Source organism: Neoarius graeffei, chromosome 10, assembly GCF_027579695.1.
Source record: "Neoarius graeffei isolate fNeoGra1 chromosome 10, fNeoGra1.pri, whole genome shotgun sequence".
In the NCBI taxonomy this organism is placed as follows: Eukaryota; Metazoa; Chordata; class Actinopteri; order Siluriformes; family Ariidae; genus Neoarius; species Neoarius graeffei.
The window spans coordinates 7901590-7927818 of record NC_083578.1 but is presented as its reverse complement, the minus strand read 5'-3'; the positions used below and the strand labels follow the sequence as shown (position 1 = coordinate 7927818).

General features: G+C 41.6%; 1 protein-coding gene across 1 annotated transcript in view; it reads left to right on the top strand.

The window, feature by feature from the left end:
- The first annotated feature begins 7795 nt into the window (after nucleotides 1-7795).
- ube2d4 (ubiquitin-conjugating enzyme E2D 4 (putative)) overlaps nucleotides 7796-26229 on the top strand; it is a 53192-nt gene continuing 34758 nt past the window's right edge. Inside the window, exons 1-2 of the mRNA XM_060931192.1 lie at nucleotides 7796-7875; nucleotides 22754-22822. The gene's annotated coding sequence lies outside the window, so the exon portion shown is untranslated. The remainder of the gene's footprint in view (nucleotides 7876-22753; nucleotides 22823-26229) is intronic.

Sequence of the window (26229 nt, the reverse complement as noted above, 5' to 3'; positions counted from 1 at the left end):
CTAGCCGCTTTATCCTGTTCTACAGGGTCGCGGGCAAGCTGGAGCCTATCCCAGCTGACTATGGGCGAAAGGCGGGGTACACCCTGGACAAGTCGCCAGGTCATCACAGGGCTGACACATAGACACAGACAACCATTCACACTCACATTCACACCTATGGTCAATTTAGAGTCACCAGTTAACCTAACCTGCATGTCTTTGGACTGTGGGGGAAACCGGAGCACCCGGAGGAAACCCACGCGGACACGGGGAGAACATGCAAACTCCACATAGAAAGGCCCTCGCTGGCCACGGGGCTCGAACCCGGACCTTCTTGCTGTGGGGCAACAGTGCTAACCACTACACCACCGTGCCGCCCTGGGGCTAAGACTTTTGCACAGTAAATCTAATATTTTAAAAGCAGACCCATTTTTTTTGCATATAAAAAAATGGAGAAGATGAGAAGAACAGCCACCAATACACACACACACACACACACACACACACACACACACACACACACACACACACACACACCCTGTGTGTACAGATGTACATAAACACGTCACAAACAGACATTTTTCTTGTGTTCTACTGCACATGCTCCAAGCTGATGACCCCTGTTCCAGGGAATCTAGTGATCGGTATCACTGAGCATTTTGGATTTCGACACCCACAGCTCCATAAACAAGTTGTAACACAACCCCCGCTTTATATATATATATTTTTTTTTCTACCCAGGGCGGCACGGTGGTGTAGCGCTGTCGCCTCACAGCAAGAAGGTCCGGGTTCGAGCCCCTTGGCTGGCGAGGGCCTTTCTGTGTGGAGTTTGCATGTTCTCCCTGTGTCCGCGTGGGTTTCCTCCGGGTGCTCCGGTTTCCCCCACAGTCCAAAGACATGCAGGTTAGGTTAACTGGTGACTCTAAATTGAGCGTAGGTGTGAATGTGAGTGTGAATGGTTGTCTGTGTCTATGTGTCAGCCCTGTGATGACCTGGCGACTTGTCCAGGGTGTACCCCGCCTTTCGCCCGTAGTCAGCTGGGATAGGCTCCAGCTTGCCTGCGACCCTGTAGAACAAGATAAAGCGGCTACAGATAATGAGATGAGATGAGATATTCTATCCACACTCACTGGATATGACCTCTGATTGGGTCCTCTAATAAGATACTAGGATATCAGCTCATATACCGTGAGTAGAGAAAAACAAAATGGCGGCGCGTGTTGCTGAACCAACTGAGGACGAAATAAAAATTCTACTCGAAAACAAAACCCCTAAAAATAAAAAAAAGCAACAAAACATGGAATGAAAGTATTTGATGATAAGAACGTATCTTTTTTTAATTTTCAAGAATGATTATTATCGCATTTTTCACAAATTGCTCCTGTCATTTCGCTGGTTTGTTTACATTCTAAGCGGAAATTATTTTGTTGGACATTTTGTATAAAGTTTTTATTTTTATTTTATTTATTTTTATTTGCAAAAAGCAAAAATAAAAATGCTCTGTTTTTCAAAATCCAGTGAATGTGGATAGAATAAAACAGTTATTCCACTCAATCTCACTGTACATGGATTATAGACAACTCGGTGCTACGCACCTCGTAGGCTATCAGCTCATGTATGACTTGATTTCATGGAATAACTGTTAATATATGTTGTAAAAATGTTTTATATATATATATATGTGTGTGTGTGTGTGTGTGTGTGTGTGTGTGTGTGTGTAGCAGCACAATAGGATACAGTTTCCCTGATTCCATTTCAGCTCCCCGGGCTGTTCCCTCGTAACGGGAGCTCTGTCACCACAAAACGCTTTGACATCTCTGTTCCTCAGAGGATAAAGCGCGATAGAGTTTTGAACCATTTCCCCCTCACATTATACGCTCTCTTGATTCTGATTGAGGCTTTTATGTCAGGGTTCAAACGCCTGCTTTCCCCTGTCCATATCTAATAAAGCACAATCTTCTCCTTTGACTGTGGATTTCAAGGGTACTGTGGCTTTTAGTCAAATAAATCTTGTGTGTTTTTTTTTTCCCTGCACGGCCCTGTTTTTTTTTTTTTTTTAAAGAGCAGCACTGTAACCCCCCACCCCCACCCAGAGGAATACAAAACGGCTATAAATGCAGCCTTTCACAGCGGTACAGTCTTCACGGGGAGCTCCAGCCTCGTCCAAGGCCTCCTCTGAGTAATAGGCCTGTTTAGATTTCATTACCCGGGTGCCATTTCATCTGCTTGTACTTACAGCTACACGGCCCGCTTGTCTACAACACAGTGCAGTGAAGAAACATGCAGACTGTTTGGAGTGCGAGCGTAAATCATAGATACGCATCGTCTGCTGAACGAAGTTACATTTAGATTTAATCACGGAGCTGACGGCGAGCAGAGCCACACTGCTGCTCCTGCTAATAAACATTTCAGCAACGATTTTTAAAATCCAGACTGAACTGAGACACGCCTGTGCGCAGGAACACTGAGTGGACATTGTGAAGTTTGGCTGTAAAGTCGAAACCATTTAGAGAAACGTTTTGCTGAAAAAAATCAACTACAAATCTTTCATTTACTTGTTTTAAAACAATGCTATCACACTAATTCAATAAACTTTTTTTTTTAAATAAAATAGCAGCGAGAGTATCTGTTATCAGAAAATAATCAACCATGGTGTGTGTGTGTGTGTGTGTCAGAGAGAGACGAAGCAGAGTTACAGTTACCAACACAAAGCTGATTATTTTCCTATCAGGTCTGAAAGTGTTTTTTTTTCCCTCACACTACAACAATTTGCCAGTGGCTAATTATTTTTTTTTTAAGTGACGATACATTTATTGTCGTGGAACATCTGCAAGACAACTTAGTTCCTGTTCTCACTTGCAGCTATAAATAAAGCAGCTTTAAACAGTCATTCTGTCATCAACATCTCGTTCTTCTCTCTCTTTAACATAATAATAATTTAAAAAAAATGTTAGCAAGAAACCACAAACCGTAACGCCTCGGTTCGACATACCGTAGCTCTGTGTACTGGGTACATTTGTGAGGCAACCGGAAGTCCATTCATTCCTATGTTTTGTTTTTTTTTGTCCGAAATTTGTCTTGAGTACATTGAAAATTTTTAACTTTTGCTGCAAATTTTACAAAGTCCATAAGTCAAGTCAAGTCAAGTTTATTTCTATAGCGCTTTTAACAATAGAAATTGTCGCAAAGCAGCTTTACAGAATTTGAACGACTTAAAACATGAGCTAATTTTATCCATAATCTATCCCCAATGAGCAAGCCTGTGGCGACGGTGGCAAGGAAAAACTCCCTCAGACTACATGAGGAAGAAACCTCGAGAGGAACCAGACTCAAAAGGGAACACATCCTCATCTGGGCGACAACAGACAACATGACTATAACATTAACAGTTTTAACATGAAGTCAGTTTCGTTGATGTTATAAACTCTTCATTGATGGAAACTTGAGTGCAAAACTGTTCATGACAACTGCAGTCCTAAAGTTAGCAAGTCAACTGTAGTCCTCAGCCATAAAAGCATTACTGTAAGAGTCCAGAGCGTCCTCCAAGTGTGACTTTCGACTGTCCATATGGGGCCGTCCTCTACAGGAGCGATGTGATGAGACTCCAGCTAGATGTAGGGCATCAGGATGGATCAGGCAGGTCCGAGGAGCAGAAGAGGTTCAACATCTCGATCTCAGGATCGACATGTAACTCAACCCATATGCACACCATGTTCCAGGAAGTTAGCATTGGAAAAACGAACTAGCAAGCAAGCTATTTCAATTCGGCTGCTTGAATATGTTCCTCTCATCTCATCTCATTATCTGTAGCCGCTTTATTCTGTTCTACAGGGTCGCAGGCAAGCTGGAGCCTATCCCAGCTGACTACGGGCGGAAGGCGGGGTACACCCTGGACAAGTCGCCAGGTCATCACAGGGCTGACACATAGACACAGACAACCATTCACACTCACATTCACACCTACGCTCAATTTAGAGTCACCAGTTAACCTAACCTGCATGTCTTTGGACTGTGGGGGAAACTGGAGCACCCGGAGGAAACCCACGCGGACACGGGGAGAACATACAAACTCCGCACAGAAAGGCCCTTGCCGGCCCCGGGGCTCGAACCCAGGACCTTCTTGCTGTGAAGCGACAGCACTAACCACTACACCACCATGCTGCCCTAAATATGTTCCTATTTGTTTAATTGTATAATTACATTCCATACATTAATAATCCTGTGATGATCTGGCGACTTGTCCAGGGTGTACCCCGCCTTTCGCCCGTAGTCAGCTGGGATAGGCTCCAGCTTGCCTGCGACCCTGTAGAACAGGATAAAGCGGCTACAGATAATGAGACATTAATAATCCTGTTTTTAACTCCATGCGCATATTCTAACTATGTATTGTGCAGTTGGTGGAGTTTCGATCCATCTGTAAAGAATGCATTTCCTTGCATTGCATTGAACACTAGACGTCATACTGTGTGTATTATACAGAATCACAGACACCAAACAAAACCGTGCTGAACTCCTAAACTCCGAAACTCCTCTGTCCTGAAGACAGCGGTCCAGACTGTTCCAAAGCGCTGACACTAGGGACTCGTTCCATAAACATTAAACAAACACCACCTCACTGAAAACTGAAAAACATATCAATGATACTGATATGTGTTTTTAATCCGTTTATGTCAAATATCCTCCAAACCAGAGGCGGCTGGTGGTCTTTGAAATTGGGGAAGCTCAGTTTTAGGTCTACGTAACAAAATTAGTCAGTTATTTTTCAATTTGTTGTTATTTATATGTGATTTCTGCCAGTTCTACTCCGACTCTGCCGAGTAAACTAACAGTGGTGCTTGAAAGTTTGTGAACCCTTTAAAGATATTTTTTTTGGGCTTTTTGCACCTTTATTGGATAGGACAGTGTAGAGACAGGAAATGAGCGGGAGAGAGAGACGGGAAGGGATCGGGAAATGACCTCAGGCCGGAATCGAACCCGGGTCGCCCGCATTCATGGTATGGCGCCTTAACCACCTGAGCCACGACGCCCCCAGTTTGTGAACCCTTTAAAATGTTCTATATTTCTGCATAAATATGATCTAAAACACCATCAGATTTTCACACAAGTCCTAAAAGTAGATAAAGAGAACCCAGTTAAACAAATGAGACAAAAATATTATACTTGGCCATTTATTTATTGAGGAAAATGATCCAATATTACATATCTGTGAGTGGCAAAAGTATGTGAACCTTTGCTTTCAGTATCTGGTGTGACCCCCTTGTGCAGCAATATCTGCAACTAAACGTTTGCGGTAACTGTTGATCAGTCCTGCACACCGGCTTGGAGGAATTTTAGCCCGTTCCTCCGTACAGAACAGCTTCAACTCTGGGATGTTGGTGGGTTTCCTCACATGACCTGCTCGCTTCAGGTCCTTCGACAACATTTCGATTGGATTAAGGTCAGGACTTTGACTTGGCCATTCCAAAACATTCACTTTATTCTTCTTTAACCATTCTTTGGTAGAACGACTTGTGTGCTTAGGGTCGTTGTCTTGCTGCATGACCCACCTTCTCTTGAGATTCAGTTCATGGATAGATGTCCTGACATTTTCCTTTAGAATTCGCTGGTATAATTCAGAATTCATTGTTCCATCAATGATGGCAAGCCGTCCTGGCCCAGATGCAGCAAAACAGGCCCAAACCATGATACTACCACCACCATGTTTCACAGATGGGATAAGGTTCTTATGCTGGAATGCAGTGTTTTCCTTTCTCCAAACATAACGCTTCATATTTAAACCAAAAAGTTCTATTTTGGTCTCATCCGTCCACAAAACATTTTTCCAGTAGCCTTCTGGCTTGTCCATGCGATCTTTAGCAAACTGCAGACGAGCAGCAATGTTCTTTTTGGAGAGCAGTGGCTTTCTCCTTGCAACCCTGCCATGCACACCATGATGCACATGCTTTGCACAGATGCGTCACTGCTGCGTAGCTTTCATTTTTACAGCGTGCACATGATGTATCAAAGCTGCTACGTATATGCTATGGATTTTTAAGTGCGGACTTAAAAACACACTGCACCCTGGCTTACAAGGAGATCGTGTTACGCATCCTAGAGTATTAGCTACGTAAGCTGGCGATGCTGTGATGTTCCTTTCTTACTGCCACCTATCCTGATACTCCATGCATACGCAAGGCTGAAATGCCAAGGTGTGAACCAAGCATTAGCAATCGTTGCAATTTCACACAGCTAACAGCTAGCTAGCTGGCTAAATTTCCACTCGCTTAAAATAAACAGCCTTTACTGAACTGAAACAAAAGCAAGTAACAAACTCACAAACTCTATATTTACAGTTTTATGTACAGTTTATACAAATGGAAACAGGAACTGCATATTGGTAGAAAAAGAACGAGAATGAGCAGCAGCCAGTCTCACAACTTCACTTGCCAACACACCGCATGATGGACTGAGCTTGAATCCCTCTGATCAATCCGACGTATAATTTTAAAATGCTGTCAGTCACATGACATTCAAAAGAGATTTGAGAGTTCCTCCAGTCATCATACAGAAGCCCAGCGTCCAGTCCCGCCTTACTGTCGCCGAGTGTCCATAGAGCCCCAGTGACCCAGAAATTATGTTCTAAAGGCATACTGTCCAATAAATGTCTAGCTTTGCTGCACTAAGATCAAAGCATATCCCGTAGTAGCATTAAACTACAGAGACAATGGGTTTTCATTGGGTTGTGCTTCCACAGGCTTCTACCGAGAAAGATCACATTATCAGATTATGATGACCAGCGAGAAATAACTGCTGAACGAACTAGCCGTAAAGCTGAGCACTTTCTAGCACAAAATATCGATTTGGAATAAGAGGGTTAAGTAGCATAAATACATATTTAACAGGCGAACTTTTCCGTGACATTTTACAGGAAGAGCTGGGCTTCCCTTGTCGTCTTAGAGCAGTAGTCTCTGCTCCAAACACAATAACGTATAATCTTATCCAGAAAGGGCCGATGCGGGTTCAGGTTCTCATTCCAATCACACAGAAGCCACACCTGATTCACACCTGTTTAATCAGATGATCTCGGGAGATTCAGGTGATACCTTTGCACAATTGGAATGAAAATATACACCCACACAGGCCTCTTTTACACCTCTGATCTGGTAAAAGTGACACCGGGATCAGATTATATAATATTTTTGTCTTTCACAACGGTCACCATGTCAGATTAGTCAATCATGGTGACATAAATTCTTGCCATGTCTTGGTTGGAAGACTGGCGACTCTACAAGTTTGACTCTGACCGATTATTGTTCGTTTATTGTCCTTGCGTGTCATCAGGGAGGAAGGTTAAGAAATTGTCAATCATGGCTATTAAGGAACACGTCGGCAGTGGCGTCATCAAACTAGGCGAGAAAATCCAAAAAATCTGACGTGCCAGACTTTTCGTCTGGGTGTCGTGGGGCGCCACGTCTCTGTTCTTTGATGATGTCGCACTCCAAGGCTTGATGAAAATCTGTCAGCCATGACAAACTCGTGCTGAATTTGTATCATCTGATCCTGGCATGAACTGCACTAAGGAAAAAAAGATGGCTGAGAGAAAGAAGACAGCGTTCATCTACAGCTATTCTTGCACATAAATCTGTTAAACTTTCTCAGGTGTGTTTGTAACGCTTCAGATTTGGTGTCACGACATGACTGAATTTATAAGTGATAGCGGTTCATAGTGTAAATGACTACAATTCAGAAAATCTGGATGTGCTTTGAAGCAGAGATTTATCTCATCTCATCTCATCTCATTATCTCTAGCCGCTTTATCCTGTTCTACAGGGTCGCAGGCAAGCTGGAGCCTATCCCAGCTGACTACGGGCGAAAGGCGGGGTACAGCAGAGATTTATTTTACAGCAAATATTTCAGGTGAGACAGACTTCCATTGCTTGTTAGCAGCATTAGCCCTTTAGCTACTCTTTAACCTTCAGACAGCAAACATGTTTTCATTAATTGATTACACGTGGCGTAACGGAGAACGCCGTGTACATTTGATTTTTTTTTTGTCAAAGTATCACTTTAATCTGAATCACTTTCCATTTTTGTTGTGCTTGTGTTTTGCTTTGGAAGGTAAATTAAGAAGATAGACTACTGTATTTTGTGTGTGTGTGGTGTGTGTGTGTGTGTTTGAGTGTTGAGCAGGCACCATGTGTGGCTCTATCGCTGTTTGTGTGTAAAAGAGGATTTCCCTCTTTTGTTCCCTGAGGAAGCCCACTAGCTGTCCGACTCGATTTAACTGTCATTCACACTGAGCTAAAGAGCACAAATAGCAGCGCTAATGTATGCCGCTAAAGCTGTCAGTAAACTCAGGCTGTGATTATCAACGGGTCAAAGTGGGACGCGAATAATCCCTGAACCTTTTAGCCTGTGCTGGCATGCTGATTGATTGTCATGTATTTTAACTCAATCGGTATTTTCACTTGTCGTAAATTTATTATGTTTAAAATTACCTCAGGAACAGATAAGAACTCAGTAAATCCCCCTCAGCTTATCTGTAATGGGTTGGTCCAAGTGTCAGAGGTCCAACGGTCACTTATTTTTAGCTTGCTAATCATTCCAATAAACAGGCTAGTCCACAAACTAGCTTGATATTAAACAGGCTAAATCACTGACTAGCATTATCAAAAACAGTCTCATCTCATTATCCTTCTACAGGGTCGCAGGCAAGCTGGAGCCTATCCCAGCTGACTACGGGCGAAAGGCGGGGTACACCCTGGACAAGTCGCCAGGTCATCACAGGGCTGACACATAGACACAGACAACCATTCACACTCACATTCACACCTACGCTCAATTTAGAGTCACCAGTTAACCTAACCTGCATGTCTTTGGACTGTGAGGGAAACCGGAGCACCCGGAGGAAACCCACACGGACACGGGGAGAACATGCAAACTCCGCACAGAAAGGCCCTCACCGGCCACGGGGCTCGAACCCGGACCTTCTTGCTGTGAGGCAACAGCGCTAACCACTACACCACCGTGCCGCCCAGACACAATTGTCTCATCTCATCTCATTATCTCTAGCCGCTTTATCCTTCTACAGGGTCGCAGGCAAGCTGGAGCCTATCCCAGCTGACTACGGGCGAAAGGCGGGGTACACCCTGGACAAGTCGCCAGGTCATCACAGGGCTGACACATAGACACAGACAACCATTCACACTCACATTCACACCTACGCTCAATTTAGAGTCACCAGTTAACCTAACCTGCATGTCTTTGGACTGTGGGGGAAACCGGAGCACCCGGAGGAAACCCACACGGACACGGGGAGAACATGCAAACTCCGCACAGAAAGGCCCTCACCGGCCACGGGGCTCGAACCCGGACCTTCTTGCTGTGAGGCAACAGCGCTAACCACTACACCACCGTGCCGCCCAGACACAATTGTGTTTTGCCAAATTTTTTTTTAAATATCGGCTGTACTTTTCACAAAACTGCAAAGGAAACCCAGATAGTCTAACTCACAAACTAGCATTATAATAATTTTAACTCCGAAACTAGCTCATAGAAAACGCTCTAACTCAGAAACTAGCTGATAGAAAACAGTCGGAAACTAGCTTATAGAAAACACTCTAACTTCTAAACTAGCTGATAGAAAACGCTCTAACTCGGAAACTAGCTGATAGAAAATGCTCTAACTCAGAAACTAGCTTATAGAAAATGCTCTAACTTCTAAACTAGCTTATAGAAAACGCTCTAACTTGGAAACTAGCTGATAGAAAACGCTCTAACTCGGAAACTAGCTGATAGAAAATGCTCTAACTCAGAAACTAGCTTATAGAAAATGCTCTAACTCAGAAACTAGCTTATAGAAAACGCTCTAACTCAGAAACTAGCTTATAGAAAATGCTCTAACTTGGAAACTAGCTTATAGAAAATGCTCTAACTTCTAAACTAGCTTATAGAAAACGCTCTAACTTGGAAACTAGCTGATAGAAAACGCTCTAACTCGGAAACTAGCTGATAGAAAATGCTCTAACTCAGAAACTAGCTTATAGAAAATGCTCTAACTTCTAAACTAGCTTATAGAAAACGCTCTAACTTGGAAACTAGCTGATAGAAAATGCTCTAACTCAGAAACTAGCTTATAGAAAATGCTCTAACTTGGAAACTAGCGTATAGAAAATGCTCTAACTCAGAAACTAGCTGATAGAAAACGCTCTAACTCGGAAACTAGCTTATAGAAAACGCTCTAACTTGGAAACTAGCTTATAGAAAATGCTCTAACTTCTAAACTAGCTTATAGAAAACGCTCTAACTTGGAAACTAGCTGATAGAAAACGCTCTAACTTGGAAACTAGCTGATAGAAAATGCTCTAACTCAGAAACTAGCTTATAGAAAATGCTCTAACTCGGAAACTAGCTTATAGAAAACGCTCTAACTCAGAAACTAGCCGATAGAAAACACTCTAACTCGGAAACTAGCTTATAGAAAACGCTCTAACTCAGAAACTCGCTGATAGAAAATGCTCTAACTCAGAAACTAGCTTATAGAAAACGCTCTAACTTCTAAACTAGCTGATAGAAAATGCTCTAACTCAGAAACTAGCTTATAGAAAACGCTCTAACTTCTAAACTAGCTGATAGAAAATGCTCTAACTTCTAAACTAGCTTATAGAAAACGCTCTAACTTCTAAACTAGCTGATAGAAAATGCTCTAACTCAGAAACTAGCTTATAGAAAACGCTCTAACTCGGAAGCTAGCTTATAGAAAATGCTCTAATTCGGAAACTAGCTTATAGAAAACGCTCTAACTCGGAAACTAGCTGATAGAAAACGCTCTAACTCGGAAACTAGCTTATAGAAAACGCTCTAACTTCTAAACTAGCTTATAGAAAATGCTCTAACTCAGAAACTAGCTTATAGAAAATGCTCTAACTTCTAAACTAGCTGATAGAAAACGCTCTAACTCGGAAACTAGCTGATAGAAAATGCTCTAACTCAGAAACTAGCTGATAGAAAACGCTCTAACTCAGAAACTAGCTTATAGAAAACGCTCTAACTTCTAAACTAGCTTATAGAAAACGCTCTAACTCAGAAGCTAGCTTATAGAAAATGCTCTAACTCAGAAACTAGCTTATAGAAAACACTCTAACTCAGAAACTAGCTTATAGAAAACGCTCTAACCCAGAAACTAGCTGATAGAAAACGCTCTAACTTCTAAACTAGCTTATAGAAAATGCTCTAACTCAGAAACTAGCTTATAGAAAACGCTCTAACTCAGAAACTAGCTGATAGAAAACGCTCTAACTCAGAAACTAGCCGATAGAAAACACTCTAACTCAGAAACTAGCTTATAGAAAACGCTCTAACCCAGAAACTAGCTGATAGAAAATGCTCTAACTTCTAAACTAGCTTATAGAAAATGCTCTAACTCAGAAACTAGCTGATAGAAAACGCTCTAACTCAGAAACTAGCCGATAGAAAACACTCTAACTCAGAAACTAGCTGATAGAAAATGCTCTAACTCAGAAACTAGCTTATAGAAAACACTCTAACTCAGAAACTAGCTTATAGAAAACACTCTAACTCAGAAACTAGCTTATAGAAAACACTCTAACTCAGAAACTAGCTTATAGAAAACACTAACTCAGAAACTAGCTTATAGAAAACGCTCTAACTCAGAAACTAGCTTATAGAAAACACTCTAACTCAGAAACTAGCTGATAGAAAACACTCTAACTCAGAAACTAGCTTATAGAAAACACTCTAACTCAGAAACTAGCTTATAGAAAACACTCTAACTCAGAAACTAGCTTATAGAAAACACTCTAACTCAGAAACTAGCTTATAGAAAACACTCTAACTCAGAAACTAGCTTATAGAAAACACTAACTCAGAAACTAGCTTATAGAAAACGCTCTAACTCAGAAACTAGCTTATAGAAAACACTCTAACTCAGAAACTAGCTGATAGAAAACACTCTAACTCAGAAACTAGCTTATAGAAAACACTCTAACTCAGAAACTAGCTTATAGAAAACACTCTAACTCAGAAACTAGCTTATAGAAAACACTCTAACTCAGAAACTAGCTTATAGAAAACGCTCTAACTCAACTAGCTGATAGAAAACGCTGTAACTCCCAGTTAGCATTATAGAAAACATTCTTCCAAACTAGCAATATCATTTTCTGTTGTTTTGCTGACCTGGCACAAAAATGAGTGTTGAACATCCAGTTAAATGAGTTACAGTTGAAACAGCAGATTGGGGAAGCTCAGGTGAACTTTATTATGTGCGCTTATTATAATATCAACACAACAAGACTGTTTTGGTGGCAGTTTATTCGCAAACCTAAATATTATGATACATATCGTGTTACATGGAAATGTCTCGAAGCGATGAGACTTTTTGTCATACCGCCCACTTGTAGTCACCATGCTGTAATTCTAAAGCTAAACAGAACAACAACTGCCTTGCGCGCGCGCGCACACACACACACACACACTGTTCAATGTTTAGCTTCCTCAGAGCCTGTAGTGTTTTCCTTTTCCCTGCTCCACTGAGCGCCGACGTCACTCACAATGAGGACATGATGGACTCTTGATGATCTAATGCTACAATAAAACCCATTCTTACTGTCAGTAAATAAGAGAGCTGGAATGTTTATAATCCTATCAGTTAGCTAATATGTGACCCAAGGCCACTTGGTGATGAAATGATGGAGTCTGTTTACTCTAATATGACTTTGCTGATTATGTTTTTGATTACTGAGTCTAAAACAGGAAGATAGAGAGTACTGCTGTATGGCTTGTTTCAAGTGAAGTTTTCCATGACTATTTCTAATGAAATGTTTATTTGTGTGTTTTTTAAAACCTTGTTTTTTTCTGCCAATTGTAAAGGAAAAAGAGAGAGAGAGAGAGAGAGAGAGAGAGAGAGTATAATTGTTTAATGATGTAATGCCGTACAGGACAATGGGCCTCTTTATGAGTCTGAAAGGTGTTAAATGTTTCCCCACATGTCCTGTTTAGTCTGGACCTCTCACCAAATGCCCCCCCCCATCTGACTCTTTCTTTCTTTCTTGCTGCCTTTTTATGTTTCTCTCTCTCTTTCTGTCACTCTCTGTCTCACTAGTCTGTCTCTCTCCATCTCTCTATCTCTCTCTCTCTCTGTCCCCCCGTCTCTGCTGGCGCCTCTTGAACAAACACACAAAAACACACAATCCCATTTACTTTTCAATTACCTCAAACTCACAAATTCCTCACTTTACAGCACAGGGATATCGCTTCGTCAGCAAAACGTTAGCTTGTTAATTGGTCAGCTCGCTGCGTCTGACTTTTTACAGGCAGATATAAATATTTTACTTTCTCGTTGATATATTTCAATTGTTAAATATATTGACTGTGACTTTACATGCCAGGTAAAGTCTCAAGCTCTTTTAATTTTCTAACGCGCTCCATGGATTTGTTGGCATTTTCCTGTTGAACTGGAAGTCAAAAAAATAAAAATAAAAACCTTAAAAACGTTTCACAACGTTCATTTAAACAAGACTGTGTGGGTAAATTTATGTTAATACGGTATGTTTTGTTTTATGTGCCAGGAAATCTCAACACCTTTCCGCTCATTAAAAATGTCAGGATCTTATGAATATGCAAATGAGAAGTCTTTGTACCAGCGTTATTGGCTTGCTAGTGACAGAACATTCGCTTGTTGATGAGAGTGATTTTGATTTGCAGTCTCGAGTTCTTCCTCGGGCGGCACGGTGGTGTAGTGGTTAGCGCTGTCGCCTCACAGCAAGAAGGTCCGGGTTCGAGCCCCGTGGCCGGCGAGGGCCTTTCTGTGTGGAGTTTGCATGTTCTCCCCGTGTCCGCGTGGGTTTCCTCCGGGTGCTCCGGTTTCCCCCACAGTCCAAAGACATGCAGGTTAGGTTAACTGGTGACTCTAAATTGACCATAGGTGTGAATGTGAGTGTGAATGGTTGTCTGTGTCTATGTGTCAGCCCTGTGATGACCTGGCGACTTGTCCAGGGTGTACCCCGCCTTTCGCCTGTAGTCAGTTGGGATAGGCTCCAGCTTGCCTGCGACCCTGTAGAACAGGATAAAGCGGCTAGAGATGATGAGATGAGATGAGATGAGTTCTTCCTCAGTAATCTGTCCACATATACTGTCACCATGACGTATTTAGTTCATAACTGACTTAAGTTAGCAGCTAGCTAGTAAAGTAACATTTGTTACCAGCAATATTGTTGTGGTGCATCAGACTGGTATGGGTGTGGCTTTTGCGGTAGCGTTTGCATGACTTTTCAATGACTCGATCAAATTTAATATAGCAGAGCTCCTGATGAGTTTATGAGGAAAATATTTGCAAGGGCACAAAATTGACCTGAATAGAATAATAATATTACAGCACCATGAATGAACCACTGAATTGTGTCGTGTCGTGTTTTTCACCTCAATAAATCACTGCATTGTCTTGTGACAGTGAGACCAATAATGAGATACGCATCGCAGTTACGATACATATTTATTCCTTTCTTCGACACTGCATGCCATGCGCCAGAAACAACACCATCACATTTATTATGGTGTGACTCTACTGGGTGCCTGGCAGTGAACCAGCGCTTTCACTTTACATCATTACTGTAGAGTTACCATCCAATATCACACTTGATACATCAAACAGTTGTCTGGTTACATCTCTCATATCCACGTGCATTGGAGCTCAGAGTGCACAGCACCATTAGGACTAATTCCCATGCCCCTGTTCCTGATCAGAGTGCCATCCCAGCGCAGACATTTATATAAGGACTCTCAGTAACACATAGACTTTGCGAAAGCCTTGCATTTTGTGTCGTTTTTCTGGTTTTTGGATTGTGAGTATTATATTCCCTCTGATATCCTGTCTGTGCCTCACTCCACCACTGCCTGTTTTTCAACTCTGCCTCCATTTGTCTCCGTTTTGGATCTGTTTGCGAATGTGTTTTCAATAAAACTCTTCCTGCGATTACATCTGTCTATCACCCTTACATTACAAAAACTGTCAACTGTCCAACAAGTGAGTGGACTAATAAAACTCGTTTTATATGAAACTGTCGTGAATATTTTCCATAAAATGTGTTAGTGAATAATCCCACGTTTTTTTTCATATATCTTTTTATTGAACAAAGAGATTTCACACAACATTTTGTATATACATTCCAGGCTCATTTTCACAACCAGTTAGGTGTGCTTGTAACTCAAAAGTTTTTTGGCACTTGAATATTTTGTAGGCACACTGGCAACATTAAACATAGCAGTACAAAATTAAAGTGCAGTAATCTCGAATACAAAAGACAAGAAACAAAAAAGCAAAGGAGGAAAAGAAGGGGGAAAAAGGGAAACCCAAGGACAATTAACATAAGGTGAAGGACGATAAAATAGTTGACCAAGGTCACCTGACTTTCTCAAAGCTGACCTCCCACACTCACCCCACTGCCCTCCCACCCCACCCCACCCCATTACCCCCCATCCCACCCCACCATCCCGCGCCCCCCACCCACCCTCAGGGACCCACCACTTGTCGATCGTCTCAGTTGGTGTGTAGTGTGTGCTAGGATATAGACTGCTGTATTGGATTGATGGTTGCAAGACATGATACTGGGCTGCCAACTCTCACGCAATGAGCATGAGACACACGCATTTGACTGTCTTCACACGCTCACACGCCATACCTCCAATTTCTCACGCTAGAAAAAAATCTAGTTTATCTATCTGATCTCGGCTACCCATTGCGTTGCGCCAACCACTTGCGATCGATCAATTACGCCTTACGCACGGCTAAACAGGCAGAGAGGTGTTCCCTTCTGTACACACTCCCCTATGGTAGGTGGCACATTTAATGATGCTGCACTCGCCGGAAGTTGGATAATTGCCTACCATCAATTTAGAGGAAGAGGAGAGAGAAGAAGGTATCCGAGTTGAAGACAGGTGTCTCAGACAGGTTTGTACATATGCACGCCAATGTGTGGCGTTACTGGCGTAATTATGAACTTATATAAAGTTTCTTAATCGTTTTAGCCTATAAGTGTTGTGAGAATATTTAATGCCATTTTGAGAGCTGTGTACTAGGCATGCTAAATCATTATAGGCCTACTGCCGTGCCACAGCCTCTATCTTCCCCAACAAGCAGCACGGGAGAGCACCTCCTTAGCACACGTTTATTAAGGCACATTTTTAGTTTGTTTACTGTATGTTATCATACTTTATGACTTTATTTGAAGCCATACTGGAAATGTTATAAAATAAAGCAAGTAAGAGATAATATTACAAATGCAAGAAGAGCCATTAGCCACCATACCTATTGTTTATTTACAGGGTATTTATTTTTAATTATGTATGTAATTGCTCAGTTAAAGTAAATAAAGCATGGTCACCTGTAATATCAAAGAACTTGAACTTGTGAATAATTAAAAAAAAGACAGAACAATATACTGAGGAGACAGGGTTTCAAAGAGGGCAAGACAGGTAGAGAATATTTGTCAGATAACAGGCCCTGACGAATGCTCTATTACTAATAAGAAACATAGATAAGAAATAAATGAATAAGAAATATATTAATATAGCTTATTTAAGTATGACCAAAATTTTTAAGCCCAACTTTGTGTGCACATTCCCACCTATGGCCAAGGTTCAGCTTTTTGTGTTTCAATACTGTTCAAACTTAATCATTTTAATGTTTCTTGTAGCACATGCACATTTTGCTTACTGTTTAAGCATTTTATTTGTTCTTTTGCTGTTGATATTTTTCCCCATGCCAATCTTCTGCTGAACCCAGTGGTGGGGAAAGCCCTTAAATGCATAATGAATAGTCAGCGAGGGACAATCTTATTTTTGCAACAGTTATTAAAAACTTAACATTTAGTTTCAATTCAGAAGGTGCTTAGGCTTAGCTGATGAAATATTTTCAAACATGAACTTGCCTTTAAATCTGAAACACAGGTCTATAGGGCTACAGGAACATTGGCAGTCATCTGTAGTTTTCTAGTGTGGGGGCATTTAAGCCAAAACTTGGTGCTTTTGTTGGCCACAAGCTGAAGGCCTGGCAAGTCAGGGGGTGTAAGAATGTAGGTATGGCACAGCAGGCCACTCCAAAAATCCACCAGAATGCAGGAACATCTACTAAATCCAAAATCTCACCCCCCTTCATTGTCCATCTCCAGCTGGACGACCCACAAACAAAACACCAGAATGCAGGGGGACAAGTGAATATCAAACTGAATACAAAATTCCCACTTACTGCGTGGTGTGCGGAAAAATTTTGCTGTCGACCCCCCCTCCAAAAAAAAAATCTCACTCCAAGGAATTTTGAAAAGTTGGCAGCCCTGCATGATATGAGGGGTTTCCAGGCTTTATTAAATTGTTGAAGCCTATCTTTCAAAGAATATCTTATCCTTTCCAAATGGAGTGTGTTAGTTAAGTCCTTTAGCCACATATTAGAGGTAGGGACAGTTGTGCTCTTCCATAAAGTGAGGATTAATTTATTCGCCGTTATGAAGCAGTAAGAGAGAAAGCGATGTTGTGCTGCGTTTAGTTTTATGAAGGTCTCAGATGTTCCAAGAATGATGATCAGGGGTTCTAGTTTGATTGAAATATTCAAGACCTCAGACATGGTATTACAGATATCAATCCAAAAAGAGTGGAGCTTTGGACATGTGACAAAGCTATGAAGAAGCATTGCCACTGATGATTGGCATTTATCGCATATGGGCGACACCTCTGGGTATATATTATATAGTTTTTCCTTTGAGTAGTGGAGTCTGTGTATAATTTTAAATTAAATGTCTAGCAGGGGCGGCACGGTGGTGTAAGTTGAAGATGAAATGATCTCCAAAAGGCATAAAGTTAAAGAGGACTCATTCCCTTTATATTTTAAGCAAAAACAATTGTTTATTTTCATCTTTTACATTTTCAAAATGGGTGGCATGGTGGTATAGTGGTTAGTGCTATCACCTCACAGCAAGAAGGTCTGGGTTCGAGCCCCGTGGCCGGCGAGGGCCTTTCTGTGTGGAGTTTGCATGTTCTCCCCGTGTCCGCGTGGGTTTCCTCCGGGTGCTCCGGTTTCCCCCACAGTCCAAAGACATGCAGGTTAGGTTAACTGGTGACTCTAAATTGACCGTAGGTGTGAATGTGAGTGTGAATGGTTGTCTGTGTCTATGTGTCAGCCCTGTGATGACCTGGCGACTTGTCCAGGGTGTACCCCGCCTTTCGCCCGTAGTCAGCTGGGATAGGCTCCAGCTTGCCTGCGACCCTGTAGAACAGGATAAAGCGGCTAGAGATAATGAGAATGAGAATGTCTAGCATTATTTGACCAGATATGTACATGCTCAAGGCACTTTCCCCATAACGTATCTGGAATTGGTTCACCAAATTCCCTTTCCCGCTTATGCTTGTAATTGTCAGTCGAGGGAGAGAGCAGTGATAGGAGAGCATTGTAGTTGTGGGATATCAGCTTGCTTTCATATGGTGATAGTTTTAGACAATCGTCTATTTTTGATTGCGTTCTAGTCTCAAAACCTTTTGAGTGTTTACGTATGTAATCCCTGAGTTGTAGATAGCGAAAGAAGTTATTGTTCTCCAGTCTGTATTTCCATGGACCATGTTATTTTTTTAAAAAGCAAATTAAAAATGAGCGCTGGATAAAAACTCATCTGTCTTATGGAAATAAAGATACACATTTTGGTGTATGGTGGTCAAGTGTTTATGAGAGACACTGCCTTGCATTTACAATCGGATTCCCTGTGGTGGTACACGGACGTTGTTCATATGTATGATCGCAAAAGCCTTCAAAAATTAGGTTGATGCATTATCAAGTCAAGTCAAGTTTATTTGTATAGTGCTTTTAATAATAGACATTGTTGCAAAGCAGCTTTACAGAATTTGAATGACTTTAAACATGAGCTAATTTTATCCCTAATCTATCCCCAATGAGCAAGCCTGTGGCGACGGTGGCAAGGAAAAACTCCCTCAGACTACATGAGGAAGAAACCTCGAGAGGAACCAGACTCAAAAGGGAACACATCCTCATCTGGGCGACAACAGACAACATGACTATAACATTAACAGTTTTAACATGAAGTCAGTTTCGTTGATGTTATAAACTCTTCATTGATGGAAACTTGAGTGCAAAACTGTTCATGACAACTGCAGTCCTAAAGTTAGCAAGTCAACTGTAGTCCTCAGCCATAAAAGCATTACCGTAAGAGTCCAGAGCGTCCTCCAAGTGTGACTTTCGACTGTCCATATGGGGCCGTCCTCTACAGGAGCGATGTGATGAGACTCCAGCCAGATGTAGGGCATCAGGATGGATCAGGCAGGTCTGAGGAGCATTATCATATTCTCTTGTATGGAGCTATGCTAATAGATTTTTTCTGTTAAGGGGGTGGGGCTAACACTGGGTTCCACTGCTCTTCACCAATCACAAGGTGGAAGTGTGTCGTAATCATATGAATCTAGAAAGAAACCAAATTACCTGCCAGTAATTAATAAAGCCGCTCTGACATTCGTTCCTGCTGTTATTCTAACTAGACGTTTATATTTTCGTTCTAATATGTTATTGTTTCTATAGTAACAGCTCATTCATGGGGAATTGTACGGTGACCAATTCAGATAAGTTAATAATAATAATAATAATAATAAATAATATTAATAATATAGATATGAACTTAATAATAAACAGATGTTTAAGGGCAAACCTGTTTATTGAACATTTACAGAGGAGTCTTTGTAACAGTCAGTGAGTTTTGCGACATGTACAGAACAGACAAGTTTCCGCTTTCCAGTTTCTCATGACTACAACATGACAGGCTGCGTCATTTATTTATTTATTTATTTATTCTTAAGTTCAAGTGAGGGGCGGCACGGTGGTGTAGTGGTTAGCGCTGTCGCCTCACAGCAAGAAGGTCCGGGTTCGAGCCCCGTGGCCGGCGAGGGCCTTTCTGTGCGGAGTTTGCATGTTCTGCCCGTGTCCGCGTGGGTTTCCTCCGGGTGCTCCGGTTTCCCCCACAGTCCAAAGACATGCAGGTTAGGTTAACTGGTGACTCTAAATTGAGCGTAGGTGTGAATGTGAGTGTGAATGGTTGTCTGTGTCTATGTGTCAGCCCTGTGATGACCTGGCGACTTGTCCAGGGTGTACCCCGCCTTTCGCCCGTAGTCAGCTGGGATAGGCTGCAGCTTGCCTGCGACCCTGTAGAAAAGGATAAAGCGGCTACAGATAATGAGATGAGATGAGAAGTTCAAGTGAGAGAAAAAAAAGAGGGGCTTGTAAAGGTATGACTGTTTATAGCTGCTATAATCTCGTAAGTGAGAACAGGAAGTGACTTGTTTCACAGATGTTCTGGAACGTAAAATTATAAATGGATAAAAACCAGTTAAAACGCTCATTAATAAATGAAAAATTGTCACTGTTAGTAAATTTCTGTGGTTTAAAAGAAAAAAAAATATCCAGAGGCAATGCAATGCAATGCAATGTGAACCACAGGCATGCATTATTTTCCTTCTTGTGTTCCATGTAATGAGAAATATTCCATCAATTCACTTCACTGACATTTAAGATGCTTTCACTTGATGTGTTTTTGTACCGTGTTTTTAAAGCGTTCCTTTAAAAAAACAATAATTACAGCAGCTTTAACCACATTAACCAGCTTTTTAAGGCCTTTTCCCACTTGACGTTGTGACGTTGGAAAGAATGCTCTTGGAGAAAGCACTGTATGATGCATAATCATCTACGCAGAAATCATTACAGCCACAACGACCATTCCGGACACACCACGACCATGCAGCTACGCTGGGCCTCGACTTGACTCGACTCGACTCTTGTAAAAAAGCAAGGAAGCGAGGAGTTGTTAGAGCGCGACCCCCTACTACTAAATCAGTCCCTGCTCTTCACCAAGACCCAATTAAGACAATTAAGTGCTGGGGGAGAGTCGGTCCTGGTGCCTGTTAAAGCTCAACAATGCTGTTTATGCAAGAGCTTTATGATGTTGACTCATCTGTGGGAGAGAACCGCAACTCCCAGCATGCTTCAGGGCACCACGGATCCCACAGAGCTGTAACTCAATTCCCACTTGAGTATAATGTAACGAGGCGGCCGCTAACGCTGAGCTGATGTGATAAAGTCAGCAGTTGCGTTTTGATCACTGTTTAAGTGATTTAAAACATTTATTTTTGGACGTGCGTTCGGATCAGCATATGTTGAATCCGTGCTCAAAAGGACGCCGGCTGTAGGATAATCCAACGTTTCATGATGTCTTCGTGATGCTTGTAAATTTGGCAGATTTCTTGTAAATGAAGTATGTCGGGATGTTATTACACCAGAACTGTCATTATAAGTTTTTTTTTTTTTTAACCAGAATACATTTTATGGGTTTATATTAGACACTGTAGCATGATGAGAAAATCAGAAAAATAAACCCAATAGTGTACGGAAATACAACAAATATACACTCACCGGCCACTTTATTAGGAACAACCGAATAAAACCCTGCTGTTTGATGCAGTTCTGTAATCAGCCGATCCCTCGACGGCAGCGCGATGCATCAAATCATGCAGATGCAAATCAAGAGCTTCACTCACATCAAACATCAGGATGGGAAAAATTGTAATCTCACAGTGAAGTGTGACTTTCTTCCACTGTGGCAGTATGGGTGTTGGTTTGAATCAGATGAGTATGAGGTTTGAGTATTTCAGAAACTGCTGATCTCCTCCTGGGGTTTTCACACACAACAGTCTCTAGAGTTTACACAGACAGAATGGTGCGAAAAACAAAAAACATCGAGTGAGTGAGCGAGTGACAGTTCTGTGGGTGGAAAAAACAAACGCCTTGTTGATGAGAGAGGTCAGAGGGAAATGGACAGATTCAAGGTGGTTCGAGCTAGCTTTCAGGAAGGATATAGTAACTCATATGATCACTCTTTACAACCGTGGCGATCAGAAAAGCATCTCAGCATGCAACAGAAAAGCAACAGCAGAAGACCACATTGGATTCCAGTCCTGCAGCCAAGAACAGGGATCTTAGAATCAACAAAAAGTTCCTATTAAAGTGGCCGCTGAGTGTATATTCAATAAAGAATTCCTTTTCAAACGTACTCATGTTAGTGTGGAGCCAGCCTGAGATATTTTACAGCAAAGTGATTTTTTTTATTACGATTTATTCGAGTATTTACGGTAGACCTGCTACTCTGGCACTTACAGTAAGACTACAATGATTTCTTTGTCTTTGCTGCAAAAAAATATTTCAAATAAAGGAAAATGACATAATATTTAAATAATATGGCCTGGTGCTGAGTGGTGTATCAGATATATTCCATTCAGCTAGCATGATATTGAATGGAAGATTTACATCCCCGACATGTGACGTCATGTTGTCTTGACAACCATGCAATATCGTAAACCTCATTCTCCACCGGGTAGAGTGACGTAATACAGGTAGGATAAGCGATATGCTAACAATATCGCATGCTATCAAACCAAATGAATGAAAGCTGCTAGAAGGGAATAGAACACATTTTTATTCCATCGAAAAATTGTCATTATGGGATATTATATAAGTATAAGACCATTGTCTTATTCTATTGGCAGATCATTTAACTTCTTTCTAGAATGAGCTGCTTAAATAACACAAATACAACGCAAAACAATTTCCAGCCTAAAATCATGAGGTGTAATAATCTTCTATTTGTTTGAAAGCAATCTAATAAAGTGAAATACTGTAGTAGTTGAAGTTGCCTGTGTTTGACATATATTCATTTTTTGCGATGTTTGTTTGGTGTTTCAGTGTTTTGTGCAGCGAGCTGTAAAATAAACCAAAGTCGCAAACGTTGGACACTAAACAAGAAGATTTAAGGTAAGACAGAATCTGTGTACGTTTTATATTTGGACAAAGTATTATTCAAGCGTGCTTCATCCTGTCTCCGAGCCCTCAAGACATTGAAGGTAGATTTTATCAAATCATGAGAGCGGATAAACGTTCGCTGGTGTTGATTAAAACTGAACACGCCTGATGGACTAGAAATGAAATTCAGCTGACCAATTTAGATCTGTGATTACGATTATTCTGTATTTGATTTCCTGGGCTGACATGAAAATATGCATTACATTGAAACTGTTTTCTTGTCCTCTGTGTGTGTGTGTGTGTGTGTGTGTGTGTGTGTGTGTGTGTGTGTGTGTGTGTGTGTAAGAATGCCATCTGTCTGTGATGACTGCTCTACATCAATCCGCCCTTTGACAAGACAAAAGGTTCATGAACTCAGGCTCACACACAGACACACGGACACTCAGACACACAGCATGTGCAAACAGAATTAAATCAGCGCTAAAGGAAATGGCTCGCGGAGGAAGGCATGACTGCCATGAGCATAATAGCCGTCCTTCATCAGCTCGTCTCTCACACACACACACACACACACACACACACACACACACACACACACACACACACACACACACACACACAGTCTGAGATTGTGCCCAGAAGTTGCTGAACACATCATAAACATGAGAACCGGCCTGTGCTCACTCTGTGTGTGTGTGTGTGTGTGTGTGTGTGTGTGTGTGTGTGTGTGTGTGTGAACACGTAATCTAATCAGGGACGAGCCGCAGCCTGATTCTGTCCAACATACACAATGTAGCCTAATGCCATGATATACCATTCACGCTTTTACCACAAAAAACTGTTCCAGCTGTTCCTCATGGCTTTGTAGAGGTGGGCGTGGTTCCCCACATGTTGTACTTTTAAAGGTAAGCATCGTCCATGCATCGAGGTACAACATACACACTGATGATGCGTTTGTGGGGCCTGGTAAGTGGGAACGTTCGAGTCGTAATGACATCATTTCCTACTTCGGCATGGCTTTATCCGAATTCTCAGTATGTACTAACGACAGTTAAAGGAGAACTGAAGTTATTTTTAAACTTGCTTTATTTCTTAATTAACGTTATTCAATTACGTTTTTGGTTTTATTAACCTTATATCATGACTCTTATTGGCATATTATATTACACTTATCGGCCTTTTCGGTTTTTAGCCATATTGAATGTAGTTCGTTTGGTCCACGGCAGGTGTTGCTTATCCACGCGATCTTCACAAGACTTGTGCGAGACTTCAAACGTGACGTGTCAGCGCCGCCATTTTGAAAACTGTTTACAAAGTGGCCAGATCGCCACCATCTCATTCCAATTTGGTCTGGACTGCGGGCAGGCCAGTTTAGCGCCTGGACTCTTTTACTACAGAGCCATGCAGTTTTAATATGTGCAGAAAGTGGTTTGGTGTTGTTGGTGAACCCCTCCCCAAATTTAATTCTGAGAGACTCCGCCTCTCTGGGATGCTCTTTTTAAACCCAATCATGTTACTGACCTGTGGCTAATTACCCTAATTATTTTATTTTATTTTATTTTTTTAGCATTACACAACTTTTTCGGTCTCTTGTTGCGCCTGTCCCAACTTTTCTGAGACGTGTTTTTGACATCAAATTCAAAATGAGCATATATTTTAAAAAAAAATTCTGTTTCAACATTTGAAATGTTCTTTTTGTCCTATTTTCAATGAAATATAGGGTTTCCATGATTTGCAGATCTTCACATTGTGTTTAAATTTTTTTTTTAATTTATGTTCTACACAGTGTTCCAACTTTTTTGGAATTGGGGTTGTACCCTGTAAGGTATATGTAAAAAACAAAACAAAACAAAACAAAACAAAAAACAAGTGTTGCCAGGAAAAACAAACCTCACCCAGCAGTCTGGCCTATTCACCTTACAAGGTGAATCTGTGACCTTCAGTTTGACATTTCAAGGTCACTCAAGGTCAACATTCAGGGTGCTAAATGAAAACCCAGATGGGACTACCTATATGTTGATAATGGTAATATTTCTCAATCATCAGCTGTCAGGTTATAGTCCTATGAAAATCCATGACCTTGAGTTTGACATTTCAAAGTCATTCAAGATCAAAGGTCATGGTGGCAACTAAAAGTCCATATGGGACTTCTTATATGTTGATAATGCACTGCAAAAAATGATATCTTAGCAAGTGAAAATATCTTGAAAATAGTTGAAACGATCTAGCATTTCCTATTAGAAGAATACAAGACACTAATTCTGAGATTATTAAACCTAGTTCTAGATTGCAACCAACTTATTCTAAGATGTCTTATCAAGTAAAAATATCTGTCCATGCAGCAAGATCATTTCACTAGTATTAAATAATTTTCACCTCAAATTCAGTTTTCAATTTTTTGCAGTGTGGTAAACATCTGTCTATCGGGCGTCCTTTATCCATGCGATCTTCACGAGACTTGTGCGAGACTTCAAACGTGAAGTGTCAGCGCCGCCATTTTGAAAACTGTTTACACAGCGGCCAGATCGCCACCATCTCATTCCAATTTAGATTAATTTTGAGATTTGCCAGCTTCATCAGTGATGGAGATTATTCCATACGATTTTGAACCAACATGGACTAGTCCGTCGCGCTGGTATTTACGTCATTACTGTCGCACAATTAAAACGTGCCAGATAAGGCAGCTGGTGGGTTTTCAAAGTAATAAATACATGCATGTATTTTCGTGATAAATACATATTATACTGAGTGTATTTCCCACATAATCCTCACTAAGGGCGGCACGGTGGTGTAGTGGTTAGCGCTGTCGCCTCACAGCAAGAAGGTCCTGGGTTCGAGCCCCGGGGCCGGCGAGGGCCTTTCTGTGTGGAGTTTGCATGTTCTCCCCGTGTCCGCGTGGGTTTCCTCCGGGTGCTCCGGTTTCCCCCACAGTCCAAAGACATGCAGGTTAGGTTAACTGGTGACTCTAAATTGGCCGTAGGTGTGAATGGTTGTCTGTGTCTATGTGTCAGCCCTGTGATGACCTGGCGACTTGTCCAGGGTGTACCCCGCCTTTCGCCCGTAGTCAGCTGGGATAGGCTCCAGCTTGCCTGCGACCCTGTAGAAGGATAAAGCGGCTAGAGATAATGAGATGAGATGAGATGAATCCTCACTAAGGTTTCGGACAACACTACAAAATGGTGTCCCCACTATAGAATGCCCTATATAGTGAGTAGGGAGCGATTTCAGACACAGGGAAAACTTCTGGCTTGATTACATCAGCATTCGAAAGAGGGCGCGTGCGTCTTTTGACGACGTTGGCAGATGTCGATCACTTTGATTTCCGCTGTATGTGTTACTTCCATCCTACGATGTCTCGCACAGGTCTCGTTTACGGCCATTGCTTTGACATATGGACTGATATATTACAGAGCATATTT